Below are 23294 nucleotides of genomic sequence, written 5' to 3' on the forward strand. Positions count from 1 at the left end.
CACCGACTCAACAAGATGTTGGAAATCTAGTGCAGAAATCCTGAGCCACGCTGCCTCTATAGCCGTCCATAATTCCGAAAGCCTATCCAGTGCAGGATTTTGTGCACGAACTGACATCAATATTCGATGGGATTGATGTCCGCTGATCTGAGTTGCCGCATCCTTTGCTCGCATTGTCCGGATTTTTTTTCAAGCCAATAGCGAACAATTCTGGCCCAGTGGTTTGATTCATCTTTTTTTGTGAACGTGAAGTTCACGATGGCTGCCAATGGTCTCCAAGTAGCCTAAAGTCATAATTTCCAGTCACTGAACGGTTCAGTTGGACCAGAGAACCAGTCCAATCCATCCAAACACACCCCATATGAATGTGGAGCCGCCACCAAATGCACAGTGCCTTGTTGGTAACTTGGGTCCACGGCTTCGTGAGGTTTGCGCCACAGTCGACCCCTACCATCAGCTCTTAACAACTATTATTTCGACTCATCTGACCTGGCCACGGTTTTCCAGTCGTCAGGGTCCAACCGATCTGGTCATGAGCCCAGAACAGTCGCTGCTGTTAGCAAAGGCATTCGCGTACGTAGTCTGCTGCCATAGCCCATTAAAACCAAATGTCGCCACACTGTCAAAACGGAAACGTCCTTCGTACGTCCCACATTAGTTTCTGCTGCTATTTCACACACTGTAGCTCGTCTTTTAGTTACGCAAACGCCGCTGCTCTCGATCGGTAAATGAAGACCGTCGGATACTGCGTTGTCCGGAGCGAGAGGTAGTGCCTGAGATTTGGTATTCTCGGAACTCTCTTTACACCGTGGATCTCGGAATCTTAAACTCCTTAACGATTTCCGAGATGGAATGTCCCAAGCGTCTTGCTACATCTACAATTCATCGTTCAGAATCTTTTATTGCGGCCATAATCATCTTTCACATGAATGACCTGAATACAAATGACAGTTCGCTAATGTACTGCCTTTTTATGTCTTGTGGACGCGATACTGCCACCATCCCTATATGTGCATGGCTTTTGTCACCTAATTGTACTAACCATCATTCAGGAGCAACGAAGAGCTGTGAAAGCCATATTGTGTGATCCTTCAACGAGAGAGCTTTTTGAACAAATGAGATATCACATAATTTGTGATACAATCGGCATGAAATGCTTTGATGTGATTCCTGACTGTTGTAAGGGATCACATGTCTATAAATAGGGCGTATCAAAAAGAATCATTCGATTTTTAAAAAATAATAACTATTATGTTATTTGAGATATGTGCGTGAGCAACGTACTGTTGAAAGAGGCAAACTCTTGAGTTGGGCGTGGCTCTCGCTAGGTAGCAGCAGTGTGCTACCACTTTAATTCTTGTAGAAAATGGTGTCGGGACAACAGATAACGTTCTGTGTTCCACGTTTTGCGCAGTGCGGGTCAGTAATAACTGACCAGGGTGACTTTCGTACTAGGTATGGTAGCGATCCTCCTACAGCACAGAGCATTAGACGATTCCATGAAAAATTCCGAGAAACCGATTGTTTGTGTAAAGGCAAGTCTACGGGCCGTCGCCGAGTTTCGGTCGCCAGACGTCGAACGCATGCGCCATTGTTTCACAATTCGTTTACCGTGCACCTCGATAGCTCAGCGTGCCCCCAATGTCCGTCTGGCGTATGTTGCGTCGACGTTTGTACATAAGACCATACAAAATTTAGCTAGTGCAAGCTTTTCGTGAAGGTGACATACAACAACGGGTGGAGCTCTGTACTTTCTTTCTTAGAAAGATGCAAGATGACAGTTTTGTTCGACGCTTAGTGTTTAGTGATGAGGGAACATTCTCTTTCGATGGAAAGGTGAACCGTCATAATGTGAGAATATGGTGTACGGAACAACAACATGAAGTTGTACAACGTTACATGGACTCTCCTAAACTTAATTTGTTTTGTGCAATTTCGCGGGAAAAGATGTATGGTCTATTTTTCCTTGCCGAGAACGCTGTTACAGTAAGCATATATCTCGATATGCTTGAGAACGTCGTTTTCCCAGTGTTTGCCGCGCGGGATTAGCCGAGCGGTCTCGGGCGCTGCAGTCATGGACTGTGCGGCTGGTCCCGGCGGAGGTTCGAGTCCTCCCTCGGGCATGGCATGGGTGTGTGTGTTTGTCCTTAGGATAATTTAGGTTAAGTAGTGTGTAAGTTTAGGGACTGATGACCTTAGCAGTTAAGTCCCATAAGATTTCACAAATTTTTTTTCAGTGTTTGCGACTGTTTCGAACGACTTCATTTACCAACGAGATGGGCACTGCCACACTAGCATCTGGTATCGCGGGGAGTTTTAAATCAAAGGATTACTGAACGACGGATCGGTCGCACTGGACCAAATGATTCAGCCTTTCATTACTGGCCTCCATGGTCACCAGGTCTGGCTGTGCGTGATTATTTCTTGTGGGGGTTTATAAAAGACTATGTTTACGTGCCTTCGTTACCAACAACAATGAATGAACTGAGACATAACTTAACAGCATCGGCGGAAGCTGTAACTGAAGACATGGTAGCGAGAGAGAAAGAGAACGACTGGAGAATGCAGTGTTGAACGGGATAAAACAACGTAACAAAACTAGTGTAATTACTTTTATAATATCATTTAAGTACCATAACGGCAATGTAACGGAAAAAAAATTGCGTAGGTTCGACAGCTCAAAGCAGTTACTGTTCACCTATTACATAACACAACCAACGTTTAATGCTGAAAGGTTTGAGCCATATTTCAGAAATTGGTACCGTATTAGTTTTTCTGCGGTTACCGAATCAAGCAGTACAGTAAAGATATTCGCTTATTAGACTATAGTTAAAGTCTTCTAACATCACAAACATTTGCCCGTTTCAGTTGAGCGTCTCGAGGCACCTTTACTTCGATGCAACTATGTCTGGCTTATCGTCACAGTAACGTTGCATAGGAGGATAATTTACTCGTTATTAATAGGCACTTAATCAGTAACTAGAGATCACAGGTTTGAATAATATTGCTACTAATACAGCACCTACAATCGTAACACTTCCTTTATAAAATGGAATTGTGCAGCACCCACAAGTCACATGGAACTTTCCTTCGTGGCCGAGCGGCTCTAGGCGCTACAGTCTGGAACCGTGCAACCGCTACGGTCGCAGGTTCGAATTCTGCCTCTGGCATGGATGTGTGTGATGTCCTTAGGTTAGTTAGGTTTGAGTAGTTCTAAGTTCTAGGGGACTGATGACCTCAGAAGTTAAGTCGCATAGTGATCAGAGCCACTTTTTGTAACTTTCCTTAATTTCCATGCATGACTCATCAGACGCAAGTGTCTCCATAACTGTGCGAAATTTCGTGTTTCAACAACATCAAATGCAATAAAGTCACAGATCCAATTTATTTTCAGTATTTGACAACCAGAAGCTAAATATGTACAGCGCCGACGTCAGGCATAAAATGGAGTAAGTTAGCTTTGTTACAGTTATCGTAAGCCAGAGGTGGCCAAGAATTCGGGTCGCCACAGCGCGCAGCCTGGCTGGCACGACTCCCCCACCGCCACACCACGCTGGTTGAGTGTGAGAAGTGGAAAACTGTTGACGCACCACAAGATAGGGTTCAAAGGGTTCTGAGCACTATGGGACGTAACATCTGAAGTCATCATTGCCCTAGAACTTCGAACTACTTAAACCTAACTAACCTAAGGACATCACACACATACACGCCCGAGGCAGGATTCGAACCTGCGACCTAGCGGTCACGCAGTTTCAGACTGAAGCGCCTAGAACCGCTCGGCCACCCTGGCCGGTGACGCACCACATTTGAATGGCAACGCAGTCGCTCAGTGCGCAACTTGATTTTGTACTTTATATTTATCAACAACATAGATAAAGAACAAAACAAATTTTCAGTATTATTTAATTATTTTTGGAGCGCTGAAGGCAGATAATTTCTATCAGTCGGCACACGGACAGACGCCGTCAGTTTCATGCCATTTCCTCACCCAGGATGCACGTAATCGTGTGTTCCTTTCAGCTTCTTAATCGATAAACAACTTTTATCCCCATATGTTGGTCGAAATATTGCAGCAACTTTGTAACCTCGTTATGAAGACGGGGATACTCGACCTGTGGAAACCAATGTATACGTCCTGGACAGTTTTAAGGGATTTGTCTTTATCACTAGAATTACCTTACAGATCAATCAGTTACATCCACACACGCACAGGGGAGCTTTCAACAGATACCGCAAACTGTCTTGAAAACAAATCGAAACGGATGCAAGATTGGCAGTGTTCTAGAAACGCTTAGGAAATTATTCTTGTAATTCTTTCAACGTCACAATGAATTCTTCAGACGCCACGTTTTCTTTAACGCTAGTGGGCTTCGGGAACTGGGCTGTGTTAGTCAGAATGTGTTTTTGCTACAACGTTATTTTCCTTTTGAGTGCATCCCCATCATACCAGAAATAAGATTTTCCTCTCCTTGCAGTGTCTTACTGTGGACAGTGTGGAGTCAAGTGCCCTTAAAACGCTTGATCTCCAATCCAATCCTGACGTTCTAATTTTCGTATACTCAACAAAAGCGAGTTTTAAATCGAAAAAATCTTTCCAGCCATGCCCCTTGATTTAAGTAAAGTACTTTGTAGTAATATATAAAGTCTCCATACTCTTCGTTCAGTTCCATCGAAAACTGACAGCGGAATAATATGTGCGAAGTCAGGAACTTTACTATTCTTACCACCAATTTCTACAAGTGTCCTATAACCGTAAATTTAGCACAAAGTGTTTCTTGGTGTACAGAACACTGAATCCTACCTAATGATCGTCGTAATATTTTGCTCTTTCATTACTAAATATTTAAACACATTCTGCGTGCTACTGTTCGTTTCAAAGCAAACTGGCAATAAGTATGCTACTGCATTATATATAATGGGAATCTCATCCCCCTCTTGTGTCATTCCCATCCATTCTGAAACCCTTGTGACAATAAGTGGCTAGACTGCCTATTTTGTGCAAATAGCCACTGGACCTGGTAACATTCTTCATATTGCGAACAAGGAGAGAAAGGTAAAGAGAGCTGACAATGCAATTCTGCTGCACTTAAGTGAATAGTGTGGGTCGAGAAATGAAAATGTCTGCGCTCTCCCGAGTGCTTCCGGGAAGGACCGAGCAAAGCCGAGTGGCAGGCCGGGCCTCGACCCGCCCGCCGCCCGCACACCCTGCACTTCTTAAGCCTTGCACGCCGTGGCCGGCCCTGTAGCAAAGTGTACAGTACCATCTTCTGTGTTTCCTAAATCAGTTTGTCAATCAGGGTGTGACTGACCTGCGAAATTTAATCTCTGCTGACGCGATTGTTCTTCTGAGTTTCTTAGAAAGTACCTGGTACTCTCACTGTTTTATAAAGCTTCAGTTTAGCTTCCTTTCTGTTCTTAGGTTTCAGAGCTGTACGAATTGTTCCACACATATGTTGAAATATTCAAAGTTTTGTTTCTACGCTGCGATGCATTCCTAAATCAGAATAGCCTCTGACATGAGAACGGATTCAATGAACATACCACAACAAAACTTTTCCATCTGTTGTGCTACGTATATGAGAAAGCGACATAACCGTAGATTTTAAGAGGAATGTAATAATTCCAAATGTAAAGAAGCAGATGTTGATTGGTGCGAAACGGTACTGAACCATCACTTGAGAAGTCATCGTTACAAAAATCTGGTAAAACATGAGGCGCTACTGATCCTGTTACTTTTCTTAGAAGATGGACTGCAGAAAGGGAAAAGCACATTTATACAATTATAGATTTAGAGGAACATTATGACTTTGTTGACTGATCGTATTATAGAAGGGAACAGATAAAAGGTGCAGAAAGTTTATTTACTCCTTCATATAAATCAGACTGCTGTAATAAAAATCCAAAAGACGTGAAGGGAAGCAGCAGCTGACAAGGGGGTGAGACAAAGTTGTAGCATCTACAAGATGCTATCCAATCTTTATGTTGAGTAGGCGGTAAAGAAATTCCGGTAGAAATTCGTAAAGGGAAAAGAGAGTAAAACTTTCGTATTTGCTGATGACACCGTAATTCTGCCAGAAATGGCAAAAGACTTGAAAAAGTAGCTGAATGACTTGAAAATTTTAAGGATTTATGAGACGAACATCAGCAGAAGTAAGGTAATAGTACAGGAATACAGTCGAATTATATCAGGCATTGTTGTGGATATTAGTCTAATATATGAGGCACTACAAGTAGTGGCAGGAGGATACAAAATGCTGCCTGGAATAAACGCGAATAGGCCAGTGTTGGGGGTAAAAGTTTTAGAGACAGACCAAGGCTTGATTACAGTAAACAAACTCAGATGAACGTAGCTTGCACTGGTCACGCAGAGAGTAAGAGCCCTGGATAGTACAGACTAGCACCGATGGCTGCATCAAACCAGTCTTCGAATTGAAGACCACAATAGCAAAAACAGTGAAAAACTTTCACGATTATCCTGAGATGACTAAAGTCGTGGGATAGCGATATGCACATGTACAGATGGCGTTAGCATCGCGTACACGAGGTATAAAACGGCAGTGCTTTGGCCGTGTTGTTACTTGTATTTAGGTGATTCGTATGAAAAGTTTTCCGACGTGATAGTAGCCGCACGATGGGAATTGACAGACTTTTAACGTGGCCTAGTAATGTGAACTAGAAGCATGGGACATTTCATTTCGAAAATCGTTAGGGAATTAAATTTTCCGAGATCCACAGTGTAAAGAGCGTGCCGAAAATATCATATTAACTCTCGCCTCGGAAAACGCAGTGGCCGACGGCCGTCTACATCTACATCTACATACATACTCCGCAATCCACCATACGGTGCGTGGCGGAGTGTACCTCGTACGACAACTAGCATCTTCTCTCCCTGTTCAAATGAGAACTATGGGACATAACTTCTGTGGTCATCAGTCCCCTAGAACTTCGAACTACTTAAACCTAACTAACCTAAGGACATCACACACATCCATGCCCGAGGGAGGATTCGAACCTGCGATCGTAGCAGTCGCGCGGTTCCGGACTGAAGCGCCTAGAACCGCTTGGCCACAGCGGCCGGCTCTCTCCCTGTTCCACTCCCAAACAGAGCGAGGGAAAAATGACTGCCTATATGCCTCTGTACGAGCCCTAATCTCTCTTATCTTATCTTTGTGATCTTTCCGCGAAATATAAGTTGGCGGCAGTAAAACTGTACAGCAGTCAGCCTCAAATGCTGGTTCTCTAAATTTCCTCAGTAGCGATTCACGAAAAGAACGCCTCCTTTCCTCCAGAGACTTCCACCCGAGTTCCTGAAGCATTTCCGTAACACTCGCGTGATGATCAACCCTACCAGTAACAAATCTAGCAGCCCGCCGCTGAATTCCTTCTACGTCCTCCCTCAGTCCGACCTGATAGAGATCCCAAACGCTCGAGCAGTACTCTAGAATAGGTCGTATTAGTGTTTTATAAGCGGTCTCCTTTACAGATGAACCACATCTTCACAAAATTCTACCAATGAACCGAAGACGACTATCCGCCTTCCCCACAACTCCAATTACATGCTTGTCCCACTTCATATCGCCCTGCAATGTTACCCCCAAATATTTAATCGACGTGACTGTGTCAAGCGCTACACTACTGATGGAGTATTCAAACATTACGGGATTCTTTTTCCTATTCATCTGCATTAATTTACATTTATCTATATTTAGAGTTAGCTGCCATCCTTTACACAAGTAATAAATCCTATCCAAGTCCTCTTGTATCCTCCTACAGTCAGTCAACGACGACGGCTACCCGTACACCGCCCGCATCTCGTGGTCGTGCGGTAGCGTTCTCGCTTCCCACGCCCGGGTTCCCGGGTTCGATTCCCGGCGGGGTCAGGGATTTTCTCTGCCTCGTGATGGCTGGGTGTTGTGTGCTGTCCTTAGGTTAGTTAGGTTTAAGTAGTTCTCAGTTCTAGGGGACTTATGACCACAGCAGTTGAGTCCCATAGTGCTCAGAGCCATTTGAACCATTTGAACCCGTACACCACAGCATCATCAGCAAGCAGCCGCACATTGCTATCCACCCTATCCAAAAGATCATTTATGTAAATAGAAAACAACAGCGGACCTACCACACTTCTCTGGGGCACTCCAGATGATACCCTCACCTCCGATGAACACTAACCATCGAGGACAACATCATTTAACTTCAGACAGCAGTGGCATTTGCGTAGAGCTATCAGTAACCAGTGCGTGAAATAACCATATGAAAGGATGTGGGACGTACGACTAACTTATCTGTTAGGGCAGTGCAATGAAATTTGGCTTAAAAAGGCTATGCCACTAGACGACCAAAGCGAGTGTCCTTCCTAACAACATGACAGTCTGCAGCGTCTCTCCTGGGTTCGTGGTAATATCGGTCAGATCCTGGACGACTGGGAAACAATGAGCAGGTCAGATGAGCCCCTTTTTCAGATGGTAAGACCTGATGGTAGCGTTTGAGTGTGGAGATTGTTGTGTCGGTAGCTGGGCCGACACCGTGAAGTTGAGATGGCTGAAAATGCACGCTAGACTAACGCAGACGGGCGTGAAGTACTGGAACAGGCTACGTTATTAATGTTAAGAAGAAAAGTACGTAGCTTGATTAATACTTATCTTTAATATCATTGTGGTACATCGATCTTGACGATACACAGGAGACTTGAAGTACAATCACTGTATGGCTAATGGCGCCTTGCTAGTTCGTAGCCATTAACTTAGCTGATGGCTATTCTGTCTCTCGGCTAATGAGAGAGAAAGGCTTCGTACATCTGGTCGGTAGCTAGGTTCTCGTACAACTGGGGCGAGTGCTCTCTCGTATCACGAGACCTGCCTTGGTGGTGGCGCTAGGTCTGCGATTACACAGTGGCGACACGCGGGTCCGACATGTACTAAATGGACCGCGGCCGATTTAAGCTACCACCTAGCAAGTGTGGTGTCTGGCGGTGACACCACAGAGATAATCCCGCAAAGCCATGAATCTAATGTTTCAACAAGGCACTGTGCAAACTGGTGGTGGCTACATAATGGTGTGGGCTGTCTTTAGATGAAATGGACTGTGTCATCTGGACGTTAGGCTACTTAGAGACTATTTGCAACCTTTCATGGACATCATATTCTCGATCAACGATGGAATCCTTATGGATGACAATGCGCCATGTCACTGGGCCACAGTTGTTCGCGATTCGTTTGAAGAACACTCTGGACAGTTCGAGCAACTGGTTTGGCCACTCAGATCACCCGACATGAATTCCTTCGAACATTTATGGGACGTGATGGAGAGGTCAGTTCATGCACAAAATTCTGTACTGGCAACTGGCGACACTTTCGCACTTATGGAGTGCTGTAGAAGTAGCACGGCTCATTGTTTCTGTAGGACACTTCCAACGACGAGTCCATGCCACATCACGTTGCTGCACTACGCCGGGGAAAAGAACGTATCCTATGGTTTTTGTCAGTTCATTGTACAAGGGGAGATTTTATATTTATTTGGCTACTAGTTTCGACGTTGCGTCAACACCATCTTCAGGCCCGTACATTTTGATGAAATGAGTTGTGTGTGGCTGAGCACTAGAAGTCCGCGGTGAGACCAATACGTGCTCCACATGAATGGCTGGCAGTAACTGAGGCAGTAGCTGAGGCAGTAACTGAGTTACTGCCCGCCATCCATGTGGAGCACATATTGGTCTCACCGCGGGCTTCTAGTGCTCAGCCAAACAAAATTGGTTTCATCAAAGTGTAGGGGTCTGAAGATGGCGTTGACGCAACGTCGAAACTAGTAGCTAAATAAATATAAAATCTTAAGTACAGCTGTAGGAGTGTCAAAATGGTTCAAATGGCTCTGAGCACTATGGGACTTAACATCTATCGTCATCAGAACCCTAGAACAACTTAAACCTAACTAACCTAAGGACAGCACACAACACACAGCCATCTTAAGGCAGAGAAAATCCCCAACCCCGCCGGGAATCGAACCCGGGAACCCGGGCGTGGGAAGCGAGAATGCTACCGCACGACCACGAGATGCGGGCTGTAGGAGTGTCATTTTTAATAAAAGTAATATTTTTTTCTCGTCTTCTACGTTTCATTTCGCGAAGGATCAGGTCTGTTACAACGCACTGAAACCGCCAGACTGCTACGGTCGCAGGTTCGAATCCTGCCTCGGGCATGGATGTGTGTGACGTCCTTAGGTTAGTTAGGTTTAAGTAGTTCTACGTTCTAGGGGACTGATGACCTCAGAAGTTAAGTCCCATAGTGCTCAGAGCCATTAGAACCATTTGTTACAACGCAAACACTGTTTTCGTTCCGCCCATTTAACACATTGACTGTCTTCCTCAACCTCCCTCATATCTCTGTTATTATAAATGCAAAAGTAACTTTTTAAAATTAATGTAAGATATCATACGCGGCGATAAAAATTTCACCTGTATCTAATTATGAAATGAGTGTCTTAATATGACCGCCGTTATTTAATCCTTGTACATAACACCGTTTCGTAGGTTAGATATGTATTTATAAATGAACCTTATTACAGTGGCAGCTATCCTCAAAATTACAAACAAATGTAATTTTTTGATGTCCTTTTTTCAGTCATTAGCGCCCTGCCAATGTAGGATACTAGTAATACAAAAACCAATCGGCCGAAGAAAGGCTTGGAACAATATGGTTATTAAGATTCTACCAAGTCCTTATTTGACCGCTGAACACGTTGCGAAGAAAGAGATTTGTGACTATAGAGAAGAAGTAGTCTTCGTAGAGTTTGATGTAATTAGTGTATGGAATTTTAATGTTTAGCGATAGTGTCTTATGGAGTAAGCCAAATCTAGTGTTACACGCTCCTCCTCGGAACGTTGACCTTGTATAATTTATTTAATGACAACAGTCCATTGAAATTGCGGGGAGTACTTACTACTTAGGACAGGTAATCATCATCATTAAATAAAGATTTTCATTGTTTCTCTTTTCAAGATGTACACTAACAGAGAGCTTGCTTTATATTGTAATGATTTTATGTAACTAACCAAAATCGTTCATGTTTTAAGAAGGAATTACGTTTATTTTTGGAATAATTGTACAAACCTAAATAGGTGTACTATAAAATGTCACTGTAGTAAACGCTATGGTATTTCAGACATTTGTTGAGGCGTATATTTACACAAGACCCGAGATTTTCAACTCTACTGTAATAGATTTTGTTTATTACATCTCTTGCTTCTCGTGACGAGTAAGGGCCCAGGTTAGCTCACGTACAGTGCCGCACAGAATGAGGTTGATAACGCACTCGTAAACGTGTTGCCTACTGAACTTTCACAGGTCGGCAACGCTGAAATCACGCAGTTGTTTGCTGTGCTGCAGTTCTGCATATTCATTTGTTTGCCGAAGAGGACGACTCAAATTTTTTCGCAGTTTGCACGACTCCAGTGTCAACAGCTACGTGCGTTTCCATGTCGGAGGCAGTTATTTTTAAATTGCGTACCCGCAGTTTCCGATGCGGCGAGTGTTGCGCAAACGCAGCTCGCGACTGCTCATGACGGCGCTTTCGCTTGTGGGTGGAAAAAACAAGCGCTGCCCTCTGCGCCCATGGGGAATCGGAAACCGCATTGTCCTGTGTCATGTTCCGCCATTCGATATTTATTCTCCTCATCCTTCCTACTTCCTCAGAGTCTGTTTGTGTCTGACATGTGAGCAAGACTGGTTGTGATGTGTATTCGTATCCGACGAATTTCCATAAGAATTGGCGTTTGTTGAGTAGTGTTTTTCGGTTTTCTTATCAGAGAGTGTGTTTTTACCTTGTGACAACAGGATATGTTGACTGTTATTGGAGTGAAAGGTACTCAGCAGTTCACAATATTGAATTGTAGTTTAGTTGCACATCAGACTCGTTTCCTTGGCACATGTTTAGTGAAGTGTATGTGCGGTACACGGTTTTTTTAAAAAAATAAAATAGTTGGGAACTAGAAAATGTCAATATTTAGGTACTCAGCGAAAATAAAAGTGTCGGAAAGAAAATTATTTATTTATGTGCCACAGACGTCAGTTTCTAATTTAAAAACAAAGTAATACTTCCTGGAACTTAAATTTTATTAATTAAAAGATGCTGTACTACAAAATTTGTGGTATCATCGATGAGTTCATCGGTGACGTTGTTAGTGGCGTCATCCATGAGTCATGGGAACCCCTCGACAAAGACCTATTGCGCTATGAATAAAATGGCGGGAAATTCTAGTTTTAGTGAAAAATTAAAAAAATTGCCCGATTGTGCTAGTCTGTTTCCAGTGGGAGAGGGCTGTTTCCCCAAGTGTGAATTGGCGGGAAATGCAAGACAGCGCATTGTCATGCTCGCTGACTTGGAATACTGGAGCTGGTTCTATGACGTCGCAATCCAGCTCAGACCTGCTGAGCTGTTCGTAATTGTAGAAATCAGCACCAGGCATAATGGGGCAGTTTCTATGACTCATGTTCTGGAATGCTGGAACTATGACATCTTTGACAAAGGATATTCCGCCAAGTAGAATCTCCTACCCCCAGTCCACCTCTGCAGTAGTCAGTAGTTAAACCGCCTCCAGACTCCACGTGACATTACACAATTCACGCCCCCACAGCAGCTATTATAAGTACAAAATTTTGAAGAAATACGCTTACCCCTGTTTAAAATGAAGGGAAGTTTGCTTGATAAAGGGAGGGGTATCAACGTGCATCTTTATTAAAAAAAAGAAGGCTGGGAGAGTATCCTATGCGTGCATCCCGAAGTTTAGATCATTGTAACGCTGTCAGTCAGCTGATGCGCCAGGCAACGCTACACTGCCACAACCGCCACCACCTCCAGAGGCTGTGTAACACTAGAAGGCTGTCTTCAAACAGTTGACAATCTCCAGCACCGAATGCTGCAGGGCGTACGATGTGCCACTACTGACTCACCAGCATTCACATGCAAGTATAAAACAACAGGCACCACGTTCAAGAGTGAGGAATGAAAGAGAGCATCTCTCGCCTAAATGGTCATGCAGACTACTAACTGGGAGCTAGCTGCGCTCTGCATGACGTCACACGGATACAAATGGCTCTGAGCACTATGGAAATTAACTTCGGAGGTCATCAGTTCCATAGAACTTAGAACTACTTAAACCTAACTAACCTAAAGACGTCACACACATCCGTGTCCGAGGTAGGATTCGAACCTGCGACCGTAGCAGTCGCACGGTTGCAGACTGTAGCGCCTAGAACCACTCGGCCACCCCGGCCGGCCCCACGGATACAAAATAGCAAAAAACCACAGTGTGCCTGCATTCTCATACATTGATACACCATCATATAATTTGAAGCCTGAATTTTGCGTCGAAATCACCGAATATCCATTCCCAAAACTCATCACGTAAGTCATATTTCCCGTGTAAGTATCTTGAATATTACTCATGTTGTAACACCTTGGAACTGCATTTAACAAGTTCAAATCAGCGAAATTACCACAAAATTCTAAATTTTCCACAAAAATCTGAGAACTTCCGCACAAATCTGTATCACCCATACGGTTGGATGCAACATCGAAGAATCAAATGTAACTACTCATCCACCCAATGACAAATGACAGCAATAACGTAACAAATTTCCACACCTAACGGCCTATCTCACTACGTGTTTTACACTGAATACTTAACATCAGATTTTTCCACGGTACTTCTGAATGGCGACAGGTGGCATATGTACAGCAAGTCACTGAATTTTCACGTCCGTTTTAAGGTAGTATCAACGAATAACGTATCGAAATCCATGCAATTTCCACGTATGAAAATGTAGTCTTATAGATTTAAAGCGAATATTGTGCAATGACACTCAATTTTACGGTGAAAATAGTAAATATCCATTGAAGTATCACTCCGAGATGTGCCTGTGGGGAAGGACAAAGAATTGTGGTACACGTGTGTTCGGTATCCTGTTTGTAATCTCGCAGCATATATTGGGGGAGAAGTTCCCCAAGACTATGGTTATGGTGAATCAATTCAAAAGCACACTCACGTCTATTTCGCAAAACATTAATCCGCTGCAGAGTGAAAATCTCATTCTGGAAACATCCCCCAGGCTGTGGCTAAGCCATGTCTCCGCAGTATCCTGTCTTTCAGGAGGTCTAGTTCTGCAAGGTTCCCAGGAGAGCTTCTGTAATGTTTGGGCCGGCCGAAGTGGCCGTGCGGTTAAAGGCGCTTCAGTCTGGACCCGCAAGACCGCTACGGTCGCAGGTTCGAATCCTGCCTCGGGCATGGATGTTTGTGATGTCCTTAGGTTAGTTAGGTTTAACTAGTTCTAAGTTCTAGGGGACTAATGACCTCAGCAGTTGAGTCCCATAGTGCTCAGAGCCATTTGAACCATTTTTTTGTAAAGTTTGGTAGGTAGGAGACGAGATACTGGCAGAAGTAAAGCTGTGAGTACCGGCCGTGATTCGTGCTTCGGTAGCTCAGATAGTAGAGCACTTGCTCGCGAAAGGCAAAGATCCCGAGGTCGAGTCTCGGTCGGGCACACAGTTTTAATCTGCCAGGAAGTTTCATATCAGCGCACACTCCGCTGCGGAGTGAAAATCTCATTCTGGAATTAATGGTAAAGTTTACAGTACCTACGGCTGAGAACGATCCACATCTCACTTACGCACCTCGATAAAGATTGGTTACACAATGGATGAGATGAGAATGTGATTAAACAGCTCCAAACACAACGGTTGTAAACTGTAAGAGTATGAAGATACGATTTTGTGCATCGAATACAACATCGATTCTGTCTGACACAAACCTTTTACAGGGAGTGTGAGAATAGTAATGAGATTAACAACACTGCTAGCGATATGGTAAAACTGTGTTGTTCTACGTATGTAGATCTGTGTGTTTATCCCTTCCAGAAGCTCGGTCCTAATTTCAGCTTCATGCAGCCATCACGTGACTCTTCAGAGCTGCATCAGTGAAGTTAGAGCAACGTTTTGCCATCAAGTTTGTTTGGTAATCTAGGTGAATCCGCAAATGTGACCTTTGAGAAATCAAAACAGGTCTATGGGGAACATTCTTTGTCAAGGACACAAGTTTTTCACTGTAACAAGTCACCTTTGGAAGGCTGAGAAAACGTTGAAAATGAACCTCGATCAGAGAGATCTTCAACTTGCAAAAACCGATGAAAACGACGAACATGTGCGTGCTCTTGTGAGATTGTTCCTCCAGGACAAACTGTTCAACAAGTGTTTTAGAAATATGTCCTTGAAACGTTCAGAAAATGGTGGGCCAAGTGAGACCGAACATTGCATACAAGTGGATGCTGCATGATGACAACGCCCCATGTTGCACGGCTAATTCCATCACGGTGTTCAGGAACCGCAAAGGCATCCCTGTTCCTCCAGAGCCCGGCTATTAACCTAATCTCAGTCCTTGCAAAGTGTTTCTTTTCCAGATATTGCAAAGTGTTTTCATAGGACGTCGTTTTGGGACTCTGGAGAACATTCAGAGGAATATGACCAACTTGTTAAAGGCTATAGCAGTTGAAGACTTTCAGTGCCGTAACCAATACTGAGAACAACGGCTCCGCAGCTGGAGAGTTGCAGAAGGGAACTACTTTGAACGCGACAACATTGTTGTTCGAAAAAAATAAAAGTTCGATACATAAAAAGTCTCATTATTTTTCTCACACACTTCGTGTGGTTTCCCAAATGTGTACAACAGGAACTGTTGACGAAATTCCTGTCCGACTACGACTTGGAAATTATGTTATCCTCACAACATCTGCTATGAAATAAGTGACAGCTATGGCACGATACAGCGAAGTCGTACAAGAGTAAAATTCCATTTAATTCATGTCCAGGTACTAGAACGCAGACCTGAAAAAGAGTCAACAGTGTCAGGCACCCAGCCGGCCGCTTTGGCTAAGCGGTTCTAGGCGCTTCAGTCTGGAACCGCGCGACCGCTACAGTCGCAGGTTCGAATCCAGCCTCGGGCATGGATGTGTGTGATGTCATTAGATTAGTTAGGTTTAAGTAGCTCCAAGTTCTAGTGGACTGATGACCTCAGATATTAAGTACCATAGTGCTGAGAACCTTTTGAACCATTTTTTTTCAGAAACCCGCCCAACGAAAACCATGTATTTAAAACACTGACTAGAATTTAGGAACACTATCTTTGTGTTTCAACAAATATTTGAGAACATAATAAAACAGCAGCTATGTCCACCTTAGCGATCGATATCGCAGAGTACAAATCACTCAAGTTCACCATACTCAAAAGCTTATAGTTGCTTGTTAGAGACACGTATTCATTGTCTCATTGCTCCATAAGCAGGTGTCCTAGCGAAAGAGATCGACTAGCAGCGAAGTAAGATATTTTCCAAAACGCTTATAGAGTTGCTCCATAGCAATCCACATTGCAAAATGAGAATCGCATTAACCATACACGTGTGGGTGAATAGTAGCTTGGACGGAAAAATATGTCAAGTAGGTCACTCGACATGTCTGGACATGCACAAAACACCCTATGTCTGTGACTCACAGATATAGTATTCCGGAACCTAGGTCATAGAACATGTTCCAATGTGCTTAGAGTTGAATTCTACACTATTACAAATAGTCTGACCTGGATTGTGACATCATAGAGCCAGTGGGAGTATTTCAGCTCTTAGGCGGTGTAGCAGAATTCTACAGTGTTGTAAGTAAGTATCTGAACAGGTCTAAACTTGATTTTGACGTAATTGAGTTTGTCTCAGTATTTCAGGTCAGACAGCATGACACTGCACCATTTTGAATTTTTAACTAATTTATGCTTAGGAGAACAACCGTCCATTCATACGAATCATTCAGTACAATTGGGCTATTTTTTGAATTTCCTGACAAAATTTCAGTTTTCCATTCGAATTTGAGTTTCTGGCCTTTTTATACATAGGGTGACTGACCTTGGTCAGACATGGGTGGGGGTGGGGAAATCCCATGATTAATCGATTACATCATCGATGACGTCATCGGTGAGACAATTTGTGCCGGAAACGGCCCTGTATATCGACTCATGGTCACCAGCCAAGGCATCAGGAACACGCCCAAGGTCTAGCTACAAAATATTACACGTCACTGCTTAGGTGGAGCAGAGTTGTAATTTCTCAGTAGATAAAGGTTTGCCACACGACGTAAATATCTACCACATAGACACGATGTGCGAGCGCCGTGGCTCCTAGGTGGAGGACGCGATACCAGGTAAGCCTACGCGGAACGAATAAACCCCAACAAACCAACCCCAGCAGACCACGTGCCTCGTGTGCGTGCTCTAAAATCTCTTACCGAGCAGCCAAGATGCCCACTCGGGTGGCAAAGGATACTATACAACGCAGCGCTAACCAAAGAGTATCCACAAGCGTTGCTATCTACAGAACCAGGAGCCCACCATAAAGCTATCATTCGTTTCACTTTTTTATATGTTATAAATGAATGAACATAAGTACTTGAGGTAAATTTTAACTTACGTGTACTCTGCGAAGAGTGTACTTCCGTAAGAACCATCTAATTTTAAAAGGCTGTGTTTTTGTCATTCATGCGTGGGGTACTTTTGGCAATTATATCTGGGATCAAACTTTCCACAAATATAACGAAATGATAAGCAACCAATTTCATAAAAGAAATTTAATTTCTCTGCCGCATTCGGGGCCTCCGTGCCTTCTTCAGAAGGTTAATGTGATAGGTATAACCTTTAGAGTAAGGGCAGAAAGTGCCCGAAGCCAGTAGAGAAATTAAATTTCTTTTATGCAACTGTTTGCTTAATATTTCGTTACACGTGGCTACAGTTTCTGAGATTGGATAAAAGACTAAATTTCCTAAATCCCCCACCGGACGCACGTCAGTAAATCATAAAATAGTCAAACTCATTGTTGTTATGCGGCATCTCTTTTAACCGAAAGCGTTTTAGAGCGACATATACAAAGCCTTTCACAAGACCGCAGCAAAAATAAGTAACTAAATATTTGGTCAGACTACGTAACATTTCCCAATGGTCTATTGCGTGACCCACGCGTGCCTCATGGCCGATTAGTCGTTAAGGCAGCAAAGTGTTAAAAACCCATGTGGCCCTCTGTCCTGATGAAACATGAAATGCGCGGTACGTTTTAGTAATTGTAGAAGCACGCATCTCTTTTATTCCTGTAACTGTTTTTAGGGTTCTGTGCCTGAATCTGTAAAAACGGTACCCCTACATGATCTCTTTGTAGTTCGTCTGTCTGCCTGTTCCTCCGTTAAAACCCCTTTTTGCCGTGAAAAGGTGGCATATCAAATTCAAATATATGATACTTAGTGAAGTGCATGGTCCCTTGGCAGTGTAAAAAATTTAAGCTTCTGAGCCAATGCAGTCAAATGCTTCGGCCATTTATGTCACTTAGATATCTGCAAACTCACTCATCAAAATCTATAGCCTGCTTCCTGTTGACAGAGAGTCATGAAATTTGGCAAGAAGTCGGGCTTCACAGTACAGCTGAAATTAAAAATCTGAAAATTGCTACACCAAGAAGAAATAAAGATGATAAACGGGTATTCATGGGACAAATATGTTATACTAGAACTGACATGTGATTACATTTTCACGCAATTTGGGTGCATAGATCCTGAGAAATCAGTACCCAGAACAACCACCTCTGGTCATAATAACGGCCTTGATAAGCCTGTGCATTGAGTCAAACAGAGCTTGGATGGCGTGTACAGGTACAGCTGCCCATGCAGCTTCAACACGATACCACAGTTCATCAAGAGTAGTAACTGGCGTATTGTGAGGAGCCAGTTGCTCGGCCACTATTGACCAGATGTTTTCAATTGGTAAGAGATCTGGAGAATAGGCTGGCCAGGGCAGCAGCCGAACATTTTCTGTATCCATAAAGGCCCGTACAGGACCTGCAACATGCGGTCGTGCATTATCCTCCTGAATTGTAGGGTTTTGCGGGTATCGAATTAAGGGTAGAGCCACGGGTCGTAACACATCTGAAATGTAACGTCCACTGTTCAAAGTGCCGTTAATGCGAACAAGAGGTGACCGAGACGTGTAACCAATGGCACCCCATCAATCACGCCGGGTGATACGCCAGTATGGAGATGACGAATACACGCTTCCAGTGTGCGTTCACCGCGATGTCACCAAACACGGATACGACCATCATGATGCTGTAAACAGAACCTGGATTCATCCGAAAAAATTACGTTTTGCCATTCGTGCATCCAGGTTCGTCGTTGAGTACACCATCGCAGGCGCTCCTGTCTGTGATGCAGCGTCAAGGGTAACCGGAGCCATGGTCTCCGAGCTGATAGTCCATTCTGCTGCAAACGTTGTCGAACTGTTCGTGCAGATGGTTGTTGTCTTGCAACGTCCGCATCTGTTGACTCAGGGATCGAGACGTGGCTGCACGATCCGTTACAGCCATGCGGATAAGATGCCTTTCATCTCTAGTCATACGAGGCCGTTGGAATCCAGCACTGCGTTACGTATTACCCTCCTGAACCCACCAATTCCATATTCTGCTAATTCTGTTAACAATCGTTCGATCTCGACCAACCCGAACAGCAACGTCGCGATACGATAAATGGCAATCGCGATAGGCTACAATCAGACCTTTCAAAGTCTGGAACGTGATGGTACGCATTTATCCTCCTTACACGAGGAACCACAACAACGTTTCACCAGGAAACGCCGGTCAACTGCTGTTTGCGTATGAGAAATCGGTTGGAAACTTTCCTCATGTCAGCACGTTGTAGGTGTCGCCACCGGCGCCAACCTTGTGTGAATGCTCTTAAAAACCTAATCATTTTCATTTCACAGCATCTTCTACCTGTTGGTTAAACTTCGCGTCTGTAGCACATCATCTTCGTGATGTAGCAATTTTAATGGCCAATAATGTAGTTAAACTGTAACTAAATTACATAAAAATGTGTTTTCTCCATTAAAACATGCATTACATTTATCATGTGGCTGAATCATAATAGACGAAAATAACTGCTTGAAAACAAAAATGTAAGTAGCATTCACATTTTAGCACGTAAATAAAAATATTTTATGTAATCTTCTACATCGACATACATCATCTTAAGTCCCCTGCTCGCTTTTTCTTTGTGTATCCGCCTTTGTTGGAGGAACTACTGTAGAAATTTTGATACTGTCTTGTGATTACCTGGACCAGTATCTTGATAGTATCTATATAGAAAACAGGCAAAATCTGTTGTGATTTTAGATTCCTCGAATGGTTGAACTATCCACAACATCTGACAATAAAGTTCGGTGACTAAAGTCAGAGCGGTCGATCGGGCAACACTGGCGACTCACAACGCTACACCTGCGTAGTGATCGATGTTGACAACCTGCACCCACCGTAGTTCAGTTGAGCATCGTGTGTGTTCCGTGTTAGCCTGTTGGTTCTGAACAGAGAACAGAACAATAACGAGCAAAGGATCAGTTTAAAGTTTTTTTTTTTAAGCTTGGAAAGACACCGGAAGGAATGCACGCAATGCTGGTACATATTTATGGGGATGAAACACTGTCCTTGAAGAGAGTGTACGAGTGTTTCGCCCGTCTTCGAGGAGGCCGGGAAAGTGTTTCTGACAATACCCGTAGCGGACGACCGGCGACCGCCGTCAGTGACGAAAACACTGAGAAAGTCAGGACATTAATCACGAACGACCGTCGATTAACTGTGCACATGATAGCGAATGAACTGCAGATGAACCATGAATATGTGTGACAAATCCTTACCCAGGAGTTAGGGAAGAGGAGAACGAGTTGTCGCCTTCTGCTATATCACTTGACTGAAACAGGCTCGGTTAAGGGCTTCACAGAAATTTGTAGAAACCGTGGATGCGGCACCCAATTCCTTGAACTAAATGTCACTATGGATGAAAACTGATGTCTTCGGCACGACACTGAAACTAAACAGCAAAGCATGGAATGGCGTTCTCCCACATCACCTCGTCGGAAAAAGGTCAGAGCTGGAAAATCACACATCAAAATTATGCTCATCGCCTTTTTCGATAGTCAAGACATTATCCACAAGGAATTTTTGCCTGAGGGTACGACGTTGAACGCTGCACGGTATGTTGAAATTCTGACCCGTTTCGTGCAACGTCTACGCAAGGTACGACCCCAGTACATACAACAACGTTCATGGCTATTTGTTCACGACAACGCTCGACAACACACAGCCAATATTGCCAAACAGTTTCTGGCAAAAACGGGGCTGATGCAACTTGAACACCCACCATATTCACCGAACACAATCCTCCAGACTTCTTCCTATTTCTTCGACTAAAACTCTACATCTACATCTACACCTGCATGGACACTGTGCAAATAACATTTAAGTGCCTGGCAGAGGGTTCATTGGAACACTTTCACAATTCTCTATTATTCCAATCTTGTATAGCACGCGGAAAGAATGAACACCTATATCCTTCCGTACGAGCTCTGATTTCCCTTATTTTATCGTGGTGATCGTTCCTCCCTATGTAGGTCGGTGTCAACAAAATATTTACGCATTCGGAGGAGAGTTGGTGATTGGAATTTCGTGAGAAGATTCCGTTACAACGAAAAACGCGTTTCATTTAACGATTTCCAGCCCAAATCCTGTATCATTTCTGTGACGCTCTCTCCCATATTTCGCGATAGTAAAAAACGTGCTGCCTTTCTTTGAACTTTTTCGATATACTCCGTCAGTCTTATCTGGTAAGGATCCTACACCACGCATCAGTATTCTAAACAAGGACGGACAAGCGTAGTGTATGTAGCCTCCTTAGTAGGTCTATTACATTTTCTAAGTGTCCTACCAATAAAACGCAATCTTTGGTCAGCCTTCCCCACAACATTTTCTATGTGTTCCTTCCAATTTAAGTTTTTCGTAATTGTAATACGTAGGTATTTAGTTGAATTTACGGCTTTTAGATTAGACTGATGTATCGCGTAACCATAGTTCAACGAGTTCCTTGTAGCACTCATGTGGATGACCTCACTCTGTTCGTTATTCTGGGTCAACTGCCACTTTTCGCACCATTCTGATATTTTTTCTAAATCGTTTTGCAGTTTATTTTGGTCTTCTGATGACTTTATTAGTCGATAAAGCGTCAGCTGAAAACAACCGAAAACGGCTCCTCATATTGCCTCCCAAATCGTTTGCATAGTTAAGGAACATCAAAGGGCCTATAACACTACCTTGGGGAACGCCAGAAATCACTTCTGTTTTACTCGATGATTTTCCGTCAATCCAGTCACATAAATTCCATAAGCACGCAATTTCACTGCGAGTCGCCTGTGTGGTACAGTGTGAAAAGCCTTCCAGAAATACGGAATCGATCTGAAATCCCTTGTCAGTAGCACCCAACGCTTCGTGTGAATAAAGAGCTAGTTGTGTTTCACAGGAACGATGTTTTCTAAAGTCATGTTGAATGTGTGTCAATAGACAGTTTTCTTCGAGGTAATGCATAATGTTCGAACACAATATACGTTCTAAAATCATGCTACACATCGACGTTAACGATATGGGCCTGTAATTTAGTGAATTACTCATATTACCTGTCTTGAATATTGGTGTGACCTGTGCAACTTTCCAGTCTTTGTATGCGGACCTTTCGTCGAGCGAACGGTTGTATATGATTGTTAAATAATGAGCTAATGCATCAGTATACTCCAAAAGGAAATTAGTTGACATACGGTCTGGACCAGATGACTTGCTTTTATTAAGTGATTTAAGTTGCTTCACTACTCCGAGGATATGTACTTCAACGTTACTCGTGTTGGCAGCTGTTCTTGATTCGAATTCTGGAATATTTACTTCGTCTTCTTTTGTGAAGGCATTTCGGAAGACTGTGTTTAGTAACTCTGCTTTGGCAGCCTGTCTTCGATAGTATCTCTATTGCTATCCCGCAGAGAAGGCATTGATCCTTTCTTGCCGCTGACATACTTCACATACGACCAGAACCCCTTTCGATTTTCTGCCGGGTTTCCAGATAACGTTTCGTTGTGGAAACTGTCATAGGCATCTCGCATCGAAGTCCACGTTAAATTTGGAGCTTCTGTAAAAGATCGCCAATCCTGGGGATTTTGCGTCTGTTTAAATTTGGCATGTTTGTTTCGTTGTTTCTGCAACAGTGTTCTAACCCGTTATGCGTACCAAGGAGGATCAGCTCCGTCGTTTGTTAAGGAGATTTGATGATATTCCTTACATCCAACGAAACTTGACGATGGTTTTGAACACAATCCCAAAGGAAGACTTCGTCCAAAGTGTCCAGGATATGTATCACAGAGCTCA

This window comes from Schistocerca americana, chromosome 6 (assembly GCF_021461395.2).
Source record: "Schistocerca americana isolate TAMUIC-IGC-003095 chromosome 6, iqSchAmer2.1, whole genome shotgun sequence".
NCBI classification, from domain to species: Eukaryota; Metazoa; Arthropoda; class Insecta; order Orthoptera; family Acrididae; genus Schistocerca; species Schistocerca americana.